At 60.2% G+C, this 13,594-nt stretch overlaps 2 long non-coding RNA genes across 2 annotated transcripts; one reads left to right on the top strand and one right to left on the bottom strand.

The window, feature by feature from the left end:
- The first annotated feature begins 872 nt into the window (after nucleotides 1–872).
- On the top strand, nucleotides 873–13,177 carry LOC122235925. Its single transcript, XR_006214064.1, has 3 exons — nucleotides 873–1,067; nucleotides 3,310–4,535; nucleotides 13,109–13,177. It is a non-coding gene; the product is annotated as an uncharacterized LOC122235925 (long non-coding RNA).
- Nucleotides 4,529–5,749, bottom strand: LOC107180194. Its single transcript, XR_006214067.1, has 3 exons — nucleotides 5,676–5,749; nucleotides 4,992–5,142; nucleotides 4,529–4,688 (listed from the first exon to the last, which is right to left on the bottom strand). It is a non-coding gene; the product is annotated as an uncharacterized LOC107180194 (long non-coding RNA).
- Nucleotides 13,178–13,594: the final 417 nt, after the last annotated feature.

Here is a 13,594-nt window from a genome sequence, read left to right as displayed (position 1 = left end):
TTTTTCTGTCCCTGACTATATGTCTTTGTCTCTGTCTCTGTTTCTGTTTCTCTATCTCTGTCTCTCTTTAACTCTCTTTGTCTCTCTGTCTCTCTGCCTGTTTCTGTCTCTGTCTCCCTATCTCTGTCTCTCTTTAACTGTCTCTCCTTGTCTCTGTCCCTCTGTCTCTGTCTCTCTGTCTTTCTTTGTCTCTGTCTCTGTCTCTCTTTACCTGTCTCCCACACACGTTCCTTGCTTTCCCCTAGGAAGTTACAGCCCATCTCATGCCTTCGGGACCCCCAGCCTCCACCCTGCAGGGCGCCCCAGCCCTGAAAGGCGCAGAGAGGCAGTGACTCCCACGCGGGGAGGTGGTCTGTCCAGCAGAGTCACTCGGGAGCAAGTTCTCTTTTTATGTGGAAGCGGGAGGGTGAACTTTCGGGTTGGGAGCGAAAGCTGCCTTGCGTAAGCGCTCGATTTAGAACCGTTCGCTGAAATTAAGCCTTTGTTCACCGGACGTTTTTAGACTGAGTAATGTTCAACTCCTGCCAGATGATAAGTCATCTGTTTTATTAGGAAAAAAAAAAAAGTCATATTTGTGCAGGGGTTTAATCAGACTTCGCCGCCGCGTCACCGGCTCTCCTGTGTGTGGACGCAGCCGCCACGCCCGCCCCCTGGACCCCCCGGGCCCCTCACAGCCCGTGGACGCGCCTGCAGGGGTGGGCCGTGAGGGGCCCGGGCTCTACCCCCGGAGCACACAGCCGCCGTGTGGACGACAGCCCCGGGCCAGGCAGCCGTGTGGACGACAGCCCCGACTTCAGCCCCGAGACGGGTGGGGGAGGAGCACGGAGCCAACAGTCGTGAGCGCTCACCCGCCCTCTGCTCGTCACGCGCAAGTTCGCTGAACCCTCGCGACTGTCCCCCAGGGCAGGTGTGGTTATTACCGACCCGCTACCGAACGGGACACTGAGGCACAGAGGGATGGGCCCGGCCAAGATCACACGGCCATTTGCTGCGGACAGGTGTCCGGGCCACCCGCTCCAAACACCCGCCTACTCCCAGGCGGCCCGACAGGAGGCGCTGGACGAAAGGTAAGTCCCAGGACCGGAAGGGCACATGGGGCCCCGACCCGGGAGTGAGGTTGGATGCGACCTCCCAGAGGGCGCCGCGCTCTGCCGCCCCCGAAGCAGAGGTCGCCGTGGAAGGCCACCAGGGTCACCGCCTGCCCGAACGCACAAGCCGGACGCGGCCGGGCCCGGGCAGACGTGCCTAGCGGCCTCAACCGACAAGAGGCCAGCAGAATGTCCCTGGTGCGTCAGCCCGGGGGAGCTGCCTGGCCACGGGGACCCCTGCCTGCCCTCTCCCTCCGCCTCCGCCCGCCTGGGAGCCCCCGTAGGGCGCCGCGCCGGCCGGGCCCTCGCCGTCTCTCACTACCGGGCGCCACCAGGTGAGCCCGGCCCGGCCTCCAGGATTCCAGCTGGCGCTGGACGTCGCGGAAGGACACGCTGTCCCCACGGCGTCCCCCCCCCCCCCCCCCGCAGGGACCGTGCAGCCACCACCCTATCACGATCGTTGTGGAGTCTGGCACGTGTGGCCGATTCGTCCTGAGCTACTGAGCCTGCACGTCCACGGCTGGGGTCGCACCTTCATGGGACAGGAGTCCCAGAGGAGGAGGAGAGGGAGAACGGGGCAAAAATACTCAAACAAGTAACACTCAAAAAAGTCCCGAGTTCAACGAAAGACCTGATTGTATGGTTTGAAGAAACCCGACAAGCCCCGAACAGAAAAAATACGAAGAAAAACGTGGCTCGGTGTGTGACAAACTGCCAGAAAATCTCGACCACATCTAGTGAAAAGAACCCACTGTATAGAGGGACACAACAACCTCGAACTGCTCCTCTGCCGTGGCCCTGGCCAACCTGTTGGGAGACCCAGGGGAGCTCGCTCGCCTCTAGGGCCAGGCCTGGGACAGCTTACAGGGCCTCTGCCACTTTCTAGAAGCCAGAGGCCAGTCACGGCCCAGCCAAACTCCAGGCGAGGCAGGAGGCCTCGCTAGTCCCGCGTGGTGAGCTCAGCTGAAAGGAGACTCCTCTCTCCCCGCCTCTTGTGATCTGACCTTGGTGCTTCAGGAAAGCACCCATCTAGACGGTTTCTTGCCACTTACTTTTTCTTTTCCTCTTTGAAAATTAAAAACTTGATAGTTGCTGAGAAACCGAAGAATGAAGTTCATGATATATTTATACAAAACAAAGTTAAGGCATAAATCTCAAAGTGCAACCAGAGATATTGAACCAGCACCCTTCACCTCGAAAGCCCCTGAAGGGTTCAGACTTCCCCTCAGAACCGCCACGGCTTTCGCCCCACAAACCCTACAATCGAACATCCTTCGTTTTCACCAGCGGGGCTCCAAATCATTTCTAAAGATCTTAATCTGTGCCATTGTATTCTGTTTTGTCTAATTGCTATTTCAGCAGTACTCTTTTCTATTCTACTGCTAAAGGTTTTTGCAAGCCGGCCTGGGAATCTCAACACCATTGACGACTCTTTGTGCAAAATACATTCTAAATTTCAAATAGCACTTCCTACCTGGGAATAAGGCACCACCTAGATTTTTTAAATTTTTACTCAATTATTTAAACTAAATAAATTCAAATTCAAGCTATTTAAACTAACACAGAAACACAAAACACACAGTTTGTCCGTTTCTCTAACCCCCAACCCCTGCCTCTTACAGCCACCAATCTGTTCTCTGTATCTGTGAGCTTGGTTTTTGTGGGACGGTTTTGATTCCATGTGTAGGAGAGATCACACAGTATTTGTTTCTCTGATGTATTTCACTGAGCATAATGCCCTCAAGGTGTCTCCATGTTGCAAATGGCAAGATTCCATTCTTTATATGGCTAATAGATCGTCCTATATATATCCTCATCCATCAGTGGACACTGAGATCGTTTCCATATCTCGGCTGCTGTGAATAATGTTGCAGTGAACGTGGCAGTGCGGATATCTCTTCAAGATACTGATTTCAAAAAAAATTTAATGTTTATTTTTGAGACAGGGGGAGACAGAGCATGAGTGGGGGAGGGGCAGAGACAGAGGGAGACACAGAATCTGAAACAGGCTCCAAGCTCCGAGCTGTCGGCACAGAGCCCGACGTGGGGCTCAAACCCACGAACCGTGAGATCATGACCTGAGCCGAAGTCGGATGCTTAACCGACCGAGCCACCCAGGCGCCCCTCTCACGGGTTTTTCTATAGGGCCTTCAGAGTCCTCTCCATAGGGCATCACGGCATCTGCAAATAGTGACAGTCTTACCCTGCCTTTCCATTTCAGTGCCCTTCTCTTTCTTGCCCAATGGTTCCAGAAGGACCTCCGGTTGACTAGAAGTGGTGAGTCTGGGTGTCTTGGCCTTGTTTCCGATCCTAGAGGACAGCTTTCAGCTTCTCACCGTCGAAGATGATGCTAGCTGTGGGGTGTCATATACGGCCTTTATTAGGGTGAGATATGTTCCCTCCGTACCTGCTTCCTTGAGACTTCTTTCACAAATGGATGTTGAATTTTATCAGATGCTTTTTCTGCATCTGCAGGTGTTCTCGTGATTTCTATCCTTCACCTGGTCAACGCGGTGAATCCCGTTGGTGGCTGCGTGGCTGTCGAGCCATCCTTGCATCCCTGGAATAAACCCCGCTCGGCTGCAGTGAGTGGTCGTGTTGACTGTTGAATCTGGTTTGCTAATCTCTTGTTGAGGATTTTTGCCTCTGTGTTCACAAGGATATAGCCCCGGAAGCACCGTCTGCGTTTTAATCCTTTGGAAACGCACACTCCATGAATGGCAGACGTAAGAGCTCACAATTACCCAAAATGCCCGTTTAACCAAAGACGCCCACTCCCCAACCATCTCACTCAGTGGGAGCTACTGTTGCAAAGGGATCGATCCCCCGGAAGGCTCAGGGATGTGCTTCCAGCAACCACGGCACAGTGGTGGTTTAGGACATGCCTCTAATCCCCCGACGATCCCATGCAGGGTCAGCCCCTTCTCGAGTCACGGCTTGGCAGCGAAGCACATCAGTTAACAAATGGACGAAATACGGGGAATCTCTGATCATCTGTAAGGCGCCGGACCGACGTGAGGGCTGTCAATAATGAGAACAAACGTGCCGCTGTTCCTGTAGGTCAGCCCTGAACGCACGGCGATCCACGCGCCAATTCTCCAGAGCAGGACGAAGGTGTGGCGGCTTGAAATGGAACGCAAGGTGTAGCGTTGCCGGGTGCCCTCCAGTCACCTCAGCAAACAGCCGGCCTCCACGTGGCTTACAAAAGACGGACCCCAGGAGATGGGAGAAGTGGAAGAGTGGCTTCCCCGGCGGGAACGTCCGTCTATCACTGTCTACACCATTTCCCGCACCCTGATCCTGAGGGTCAGTGTGCGGAGCGATTGCGCTCGAGCTGGCTCTGCTGCTGTCACCTTCTCGTCACCTTCAAGTGACAGTGTGCTGGAGGGACGCGCCAGGAGCAGCCCCGCAGAGCACTGGACGCAGGGCAGGGCGCCCGGTGCAGAGGTGAGTCGGGGAGGGGGAGGAAATGGGGATGAGCCGGCAGGGGGGAGGCAGCAAATGGGGCTGAGAGAAAGCAGAAGTCTGCGGGTGCAGAGCAGGGCTCGGTGGAGACCCTCCCAGAGCCTCGTCGGGACAGGAGAGGCAGGTGGCCGATAGCTGTTGATGGAAAAGGATGATGAGGTGAGAGAATGTTAGCGCTGGGAGATGTTTCCCAGGCCGTGTACACCCACCCCTCCCTCTGCCAACATGCGTGTGCACGCACATACACACACGCACACGCACACATGCACACGACTGTATACACATGGTGCTCCTACCCGTGTACACACACCCACACATGCACACACACCTGTGCACAGACGAAAACGTCAGGACCCAAAGGGGCTACGTGACTTTCCTAGGTGACACCTGGGAAAGGGGAGAAAATGTCACCTACAAATGTACTAGAATCCCGCCTACCTGAGCTACACTCACGCTACACGCCTTGACCGAGGGCTTGTCACTTGGCCTCAGACCCCATTTCCCAAAGGGCAGCTCACTGGGTAGAGCGCTGGTCAGCCGGGCCTCGCTCGGACAGAAGGGCGCTCAGCAGTGAGTCTCCAAGTGAACCCTGCACGCAAGCAGCCAGTGCCAGGGGCCCGTCAGGACTAACGCCTCCCGGACACCAGCCCGCCTGGCTCGCTGCCCCCAGACCGCCCCCCCCCCCCCCCCCCGGGCTCAGCAGGCACCATGCCGGCCACCAAACACACAAGGAGGCCCGTCCGGGACTGCGTGGTACTCGCCGGGGCTCCTGGCGCTCCCAGTTCACTCCCACTTTATGGATGAGAACATCGACCTTTTCCCGGGGTCACCGGGTAGCAAAGCCCCCACGGGGCTCCGGTGTGTCCCCGAGGAAGCTGGCCCAGCCTCGGGCCCCTCGCCGCCGGTGGCTGGAGTCTGGTTTCCCAGGCGCGCCTCTCACCCCGAAGGGAAGCTGGGGAGGCTGGCTGCGCTCCCTCGCGCCGTGGGGTTGGGCCGCACCCTCCGCGTCACAACCAGTCCCCTCTGTGCGCCCTGCCCGGTGCCCGGGGGCAGGTACTTGTATCCAGGTCTGTGCCCTTTCGGACTTTCTTTCGGACGGAACCGAGGGTGTGTTTCACTCACTCACTGCTCGCGGAGCGCGATCCCATTCGGGCCAGGGTCGGAACTCCGTGCCTTCGAGGGGCCCAACGCCTGTGCCCTCTACCGTCCCCGGAAATGGACATCTAAGGGTGACGTGTGTGCCGACGCTGCACGGGGATGCGCCCCCGTGGTGTCCGCCCCCTCGGGCGCCCCCACGGGATTGTGACGGTCCTCTCCAGCCCAGCCCCCGTCATTGTCTCACTGCTGTGCCTCACACCTGGGGGCCGCCGAGCTGGGCGGGGGCGGCTTCTCCTCCAACCCGGGCAGGGGCTCCGGGGCGGTGCGTTTTCGGTGGGTGGCCGCCCACCTTTCCTAATCCCACGGGCTGAGATGCGTGCTGGCGCCCGGCTGTGGGTGTCCCCACGGCACAGGTAGCCGAGCAGGGACCCGCCCCCTGCGGTTTGCGGCGGCCGGGAGAGGGGCTGGGGGCGCAGGGGGCGCAGGGGGCCAGGGGCGGGGGGGGGGGGGGGGGGGGGAGGGGCGGGGGCTAGGGGCGGGGAGGGGGCGGGAGCAGGGGGCGGGGGCGCGCGGCCTAGGGCCGCACCTGTCTCAGGCGCGGGCAGGTGCGGAGGCGGCCCCCGCCGGGTGGGAGGGGTGGTCGGGCGGGGGGCGGAGGGGAGCTCCGGGCGCGGAGCCGCCAGCACGCCTGGGGCCGGGAGGACTGCCACCCCCCCCCGCCCCGCGCCCGAGGGTGGGACGGGGAGGGGGCTCAGCCATCCGCCCCCATTCACAAAGTCAGGCTCGCGGCACCCCGTTCCACCCGGCCCTGCGCCTGCGCGTTCCCGCCCGCGTGTCTCCCGCTCTGGGTCCGGAGCGCATGCGCGGCCGAGGGCGGGTCTTCCCCCTCCCTCCCAGCGCCCCGCGAAAGCTCTCACCTCCCCCACGTCAGAGAACAAAGAACGTCTAGAGCGCCGGGTCCCTGAGGAAGGCTGAGCTGTCAGGGCACCGACCTGCCCGCGTCTGCAGGTTCTCCTTCCATTTCTTCTTCCCCGTCCCCGAGCTGCAGCGATCCCCCCCCTCCCGCGCCCGGAATCCGCGCTGCGTCAGCCGGAGCCTCGCGGGGAGAAAGAAGGCTTTGGAGTCGGGCCGAGGGGCGACGGGGGGGGGGGGGGGGGGGGTCCTTGATGGGGTCACCCAGAGACCGCTGCCACAGTAAAGCAATCTTGACTGGAGGGGGGGGCGTCCTGGCAAAGAAGAAGCCCGGGGGTGCTGGCGTGCTCCTCGTGGGAACCGGTGGCGCGGCGCACCCGTGGGCTCTGTCTGCCCAGGGCCCCGCCTCCGGGCCACCCTGCCCCCAGGGCCCTTGTACGTGCCCTGACCCGCATCCCTTGGGTCTCTAGGGCGGCCCGGATAGATCTTCCTGCGCGTTTTCGTGGTTCCAGACGGCGAGGGTTGAACTCTTCCACTGTCCTGACAAGCGCTGCCTCCGACGCGGGCTGGGGGTCCACCCTGGCTCCTGACGCTAGGGCTGGGGAGAAAGCTAGCTGCCTGTTATCCGGAAGTCAGAGTTCTGGGTGATTAAGGGTAAACAGGAAGCCCGCACCAGTGCCGGGGTCCCAGGAAGACCCCGAGGCCGCGGGCGGGCCTCACTCTTCACTCCTGTTCCTGGAGCCCAGTGGGGGGAGCACGTGGGGTTCCTTACCAGCGGCGGGGCTGACAGAAGGTTCACGAATAGCACTGTGGGGACGATGCAGACAAACCCACAGCACTACGACGGCACGTGAAATAACCAGCCGAAAATTAACAGGAAGCCCTGTGCAAACCAAGTGTTACCTTCGGAGGTGGCTTCAGATGCGAAGGTGTCCCTCCCCACCCCATCCCCCACGTTCCCCTTGCGGGCTCCCTGCATTTCAGGAGGGAAGCTGTCCCGTCTCGGCCTCAGCCGCCAACCCCCACGCCCACGACGATGCCCAAGGACCGCGGCCTCCCCCAGACTCGCCTCACCTGCAGCTCTGCTGACTTTTCCACCTAAAACCCACGGCACCGAGCTCCACCTCCCAGAGCCCCGGGTTGGATAAAGGACATCGGGAGCCCACAGGAAGGCTCCCCGTCTGCCCGTCCGGCGGCCTCACGCGTGGCCTCTGCTCCAAATTCCCCCCTGACCTCCTCTGCCTCCTCCGGAGCCCCTCCCGGCCCGAATCCGCCTTCGCCCCCCCCCCCCCTCCGTGCACGACTCCGCCCAAGGGCCCTCGAGCAGTCACTTCAGCCACCCCGAGGAAACGCAGCCCAGGCCCGCACAGCTTGGCGGGCAGCCCTCCTCTGGAGGAGCCTTCCCCACGCTGGCTGTCCCCTCCACGCTGGACTCAGGCAGGCGGGGCCCACGCTGTGTGTGGCTCTTCCCACACGTCAGCATCCTCCCCGCACCCTGCAGGAACCCGGGCTGATCCTTCAAGACTCAGCCGGCACCGCCCGGGTCGCCGTCACCCGCGCGGACTCGTCACAGAGCCGCGTCCCCCTGCACACCGCGGGACCGAGACTGTTCGGTGGTGAGGTTACACGCCGGATGGGGGCACCTCCCAGCCTGGCACGTAGTAGGCGTCCGGGGAGAGTCTGAAGGCGGGGAGCCGCGTCCCTCCTGCCCTTCCGCCGGCACTCACGTCCACTGTCTTTAAAATTGTTATTTCTATCCTGCCTTGTTCCAGAAGGATCTGAGGCGACTTTGATCGAAACTTCACAAAGACTGATTTCCCAGGAGTCCTGGATTAGTTGAGAGCCAGAGGCTTAAAATTATACATTCACTCATTCAATCAATCAGCAAATATTTATTCAGCTCTGCGTGCTGGGAACAGGTTCAGTCCGCGCGGGCCACGAATTTGCACGTCCAAGTCCACGCGGGCCATGAACTTGCACGTCCAGCCCCACCCAGACCACCTCGGGGCCCCAGCTGTGCCTGTGGACCACAGGCCCCGGAAGTGAGCTCAAATGCTTACACGTGGTCCCAGGAGGAAGGTGGGGGCGGGGGAAGCCAGTATCCTGGGCTGAGAAGCCACGTTCCTCCCAGCCCCGCGTCACATCCCTGCTCCAACCCTAAGGACACTCTTCAAAGTTGCCGTTCCATCCAGGTTGAAAACTCGAACGTGGGCCTCCAGGAGCGGTGTGGTGGCCCTGACCGCCACCCCACCCTGGCACCTGGGGTGAGGCAGTCGGCTTCTCCAGGACTCACACTTGTCACCGTAAACAGGAGGTTGGACTGGATGCCGCCAGAGAGCTTCCTGGCTCTGGAGTTCTGGAATCCTGTTGCCCCGGTTCACGCAAGAACACAGAGGAAAACCGTGCAGGGAAGGCAAGGGCATTTCCGAGCTTCTCATCTTAAAGAAAACCGCCAAAAGCAAAGGCTTGGGACACAGCCCTGTGAGCGCCTGGCCAGAGCACGCGAGGCCTCCGCGGGAGGCCCCAAGGACACTCACTGGCGGCTTTGCTCTTGGCGTTGCTGGCGGACGCGCACGGACACTCCCGTGAGACTGCGCAGTGGTTCACAGGGCCAGGCTGCCACGGGGCTGTGTGGAGAAACAAAGCAGGGGGGCGAGTCTGGGGGCCGTGGGGGCAAGAAGGCCTCTCTGGGGAAGGGTCCAGGCGGCGACTGGAGACCGGGGAGAGCTTCCCAGCCCGAGGTGGGAATACGGGGCGGTCCCAGTGGGCCAGTGTGGGTGTCGGGGTGTGGGGCCGGGACGGCCGAGTGGCCGGTGGGGCGGGGTGGGTGCTGGGCCACGTGCCCGTGCAGAGCAGCCCTGACGGACAGAAACAGGGGAGTGAGGTCGGGGCGCCTCACACTGTGGGGCCCCCACGAGCGCAGCGAGCCTGGCCTCGGCCCCCGGAGCAGCCCGCGCTTCTCCAGCAGCCCGCCTTCTGCCCACGAGACGTCACCTCTGGCAGGTACCGGTGCTCAGGGCCCCGGGCCGTGGCCTTGACACACTTCCAGGGTTCTTCCCACCGTTGCCCTGGTGCCCTGGACTGGAGATTCAGCGTCTGCGTGTTGATCCTGAGCGGGGAGCTGGGGCGCGTCATTAAATGACAGATCGGGAGTCATCTTTTTTCTTAAAGAATATGCCGTTTTTATGAGGCCAGTGTTGGCTGGTGTGAGCACTGGGCTAAGACCACAAAGAAAGAAAACTGCAGAGAAATACCTCTTACAAATACGGAGGCACAAATTCTCAGCGAAACCCCGGCAGACTGACCCCAGCAGGATATACAGTAAGAATTATACCCCAGGACCAAGTGGGATTTATCCCAAGGATGGGCTGGAAACAGCGCATCAGATCCCGAGAAAGCTATTCTTTAATGTTAGATGCAAGCTTTTAACACGTTGAACGCACCACACCTGGCCCCGTGGGGTGACATCCGTGTCCGGGGCTGCCGGGGTGGCTACGAGAGCAGGGCGGGGAAACACAGACATGCCCCTCCCCACCTCGAGGTCTGGAGCGCGGCCCGAGATCGGCTGTCAGCCGGGCAGAGGCCCCCGGGGCCCTGGCAGAGGGTCCCTCCTTCCCTCCCCTGGCCTTTGTTGCCTGCTGCCGCCCTTGGTGTCACTCAGCTTGTGTACGTGCTGCCCCAGCTTCTGCACCCGCCGTGACCTGGTGCCCCCGTGCGTCCCTGTGTGTCCCTGTCCCTCCTCCTCTAAGGGTGCCAGCCACTGGACTTCGGGCCTCAGCCAGGACAAGCTCACCTTAACTTGACGGCATCTGCAAAGGCCCTATTTCCAAATAAGGTCAATACACAGGCCTAGAGGTTAGGACTTAAACGTGTGTTTCGGGGGCACATAATTCAACCCCCGAGAGGCTGCGAGAGTCGGCCTTTTCCAACGCATTTCACTGACTTCGCCTTCTTTGGCTGCAGAAGCGCGGCTGGGCAACTGTGTCACCTTGAAGGGCCCCGCTGACCCAATGGTTTATGTTCCTCACCGTTTCCTGTACTATTTGCTGTGTTTCAATCGATTTATATTTAAGTTTTCTGGGCTTGGGGGTGTTTTTGCTTCAGGTTTTCATTCTATAAGCACAGAGCATTACACAAGCTCTGTTTGTGAGCTACTAAAGAGAACTTCCACCGGGGAATGTGCCCCGGGCTGGACGGTTTAAGGGGTCCGCACCCTCCCAACGTGCAGGGAAGCCCGCGGCCCCCACGCCACGGCCGCATCTCCCCGGGCCCACCCTTGGCTTGCAGAAAACCAGGAAGAACGAGGGCAGCCCCCCACCCTGGCCGGCCAACCCCAAACCCTGCAAAGCCTCTGAGTTCCTCCACTCAAGGAGGGTCTTCACGCGGAGCGGGCCCCTCCCCACCTCGCGCCCCACGTCTCGTGGCCTTTATTTGCTTGCACACCTGCCGTCCTCGAGGATGGAAGGCCGCCTGACTCAGTCATCCCTGCCTGATTCATTACCGCCTGGCTCGGCCATCCCTGCTCCAAACAGCCGCGGAGATGCCCTGGCGAGCAGCTCACGCGGGGCTCTCCTCTACCGCGACGTGCAGACCCCCACCCGCCGTGCTTGACCAGAACCCAGGTGCAGCCCCCACCCCTCCCGGTGTCCGTGTTGCCCCTGGGGGGCCTCGGGCTGCCCTCAGCCTCAAAACGGGCCACGCTGAACCCCGTGAACTCCATCCCTTCTCTTGGGCCCGAGGGCTCCCTGACGGGGGTCCAGAATGCTGCCCCCGCTGGTCAGGCCCTGTGAGCAGCCTGGATGTAGGTGCTCCCAAAAGGCCAGACTGGCCCACGGGCGAGCGGAGACCCCCAGCCTCCGGAGCTGGTGCCCCTGCTGGAAGGGACTGGGTGGGGGGGAACGCACCCGCCCAATGCCGCCCCATGCAGGCAGGAAGTGTCACCCCCTGACTCGGCCAAGGCACCCAGGGCCTGTAGCAGAAGGTTTAAAGGGCGTTAGCATTTGTCAGTAAAAAGCAATAGGTATTTCTACGCAGCGGCATCTGGATGAGCAAGAGATCACTCTTCAATCACCACGAAACCTCTGCTCATTACACACCATCATTTTCGGTTATTAACAGGCAGCCGCTAGCCACTGACATTTTGCACGTTTCCTCCAGGATGCGTCGGGGACACTTCTGGCACTCAGTTTGTCATTTTCATCAGTGTCTTTCGCCAATTGACCGGCCCGGCCCCAAAACCTCACACTGTCACTCATCATAAGTGAATTTATCCACATGTACGTAATCAGAATACACATGAGAGTTCTGACTGTTTGCATACGAAATTACTTCATTCTCCACGCTTCAGAAAAATTCAGTTTTGCATAATAAATGATGATAAGGTCCAGTTGACAATTACATAGGTGGGAATTGTACGAGGAGACGCCTGGAATTTCAATGGGCTGGGAGTGTGTCTGCAGGTTGCTCGAGCAATCAGCCGCGAGGCCGGTCCCCCGATGCCGGGGGCGAGCGCCGGGCTCCCAGCCCCCATCGGAGCCCGCCTCGCCCACACCGCAGACCGGCACGTCTCCTGTTTGTGCCTCCTCCTGCGACACATCCTCCAACCGGCTTAGATGGACAGTCAGGCGGATATTAAAATTAATTAGGCTACTATTGTAACGCGGAGAAACAGCAGCTTTCTGGAAAAAATCCTCCAGGGACGCACCCCCCACAAACAAGCGTCTGGACCGGCCTTGCTCTGCAAGGAACACGGCCCAGGACCCTCTGAGTGACTCGGGTGTGGACTCGTGACGCCAAAGACGAAACGAGAGCAGGGGCGCTCGGGGGCTCAGTCGGTCAAGCCTCCGACTCCTGGCTTCCACACAGCTCGTGATCCCGCGGTTTGCGCGTTCGAGCCCCGCGTCTGGCTCCGCGCTGACCGCGTGGAGTCTGCTTGGGATTCGCTCTCTGCCCCTCTTTCACGCACGCTCTGTCTCTCTCAAAACCAACAGATAAACCTAGAAATTTTTTAAATAGATAAGGTTTAAAAAGAAAAAAGAAGAAATGAGAACAAAGTGAGTTCTGGGTTTTCCAAGGACCGCCAGTCTCCGTGACTCACGAAGGGGCTCTGTCTGCTCCAGAGACAAATGTGCTTTTATGTCTGATTACACTGGTCTAGGGACAGCATTGTCACTTGGTTCATTAATCAGCTGCGTCTCTCATGTTCTAACCTACTTATTGCATCCGGCGGAGGGCCCGCAAAAGTCACCGTCCCCCCCCCCCACTGTGTACCTCCTTCCCGACGTCACGCCCACAATCGCGGACGGTCCGCGGTGGCCAGAAGTCCTGACACTGACCACCGACCTGCCTCGCTCCCCGAATCACAGCCGCTTCGGCCGCTGGGGTGACCACAGACCCCCCCACCTGGGAAAACCAGGAAAACCGTCTCCATTTGTGGTTAAAAAACAAATCCACACGCTTTGACATAATCCCAAACACCTCTTCCCTTTGTCTGCAAAACGGACTCGTACGTTCTCACCTAAAAAATTCCTGTATTTTCTCCACAGACGCGTCTGCGTGTTGCAGCCCCTGGAGACGTGAGTCTCTCAGACGCCGTGGCGGTGAGGCATGGGGTGTCTGCACGCTGCAGGGCCCGCCACCCCCCTGCGGTCACAGGGGCTCCCCCGGGTCCGGCGCAGCTGCTACGCTCTGGGCATCCGTGTTCGAGGCCTCATCTCACTGGATCTGCCAATGATCCCACGTCGAGTGACAGTCGCTGTCATTCCCCGCTGACAGCAGTGAGGGAAAGAAAAATCTGGAAGGAACAACGCGTGCCTGGCCCCCGACGGGTGGGGTGGCCCCGTGTGATCCCACCCACGACACTGTCCTCACCTGCTCCCGCCTTCCGGGGGCTGCAGAGAATCCTGCCCGCGTAGGCTTCAGGGTTACGTGGGGGAAAGCTGGCTCGCCCCCTGCGTTCCCACAGGCACGTGCAGAGAGAAATGTCACCAGATTCGCCGGATCTGAAATCTGCCAGGAGACTGGGGAGGAAG

The sequence above is a fragment of the Panthera tigris genome, chromosome A2 (assembly GCF_018350195.1).
Source record: "Panthera tigris isolate Pti1 chromosome A2, P.tigris_Pti1_mat1.1, whole genome shotgun sequence".
Classification (NCBI taxonomy): domain Eukaryota; kingdom Metazoa; phylum Chordata; class Mammalia; order Carnivora; family Felidae; genus Panthera; species Panthera tigris.
Note: the sequence above shows the minus strand (reverse complement) of the source record. Positions and strands in the feature narration are given on the sequence as shown.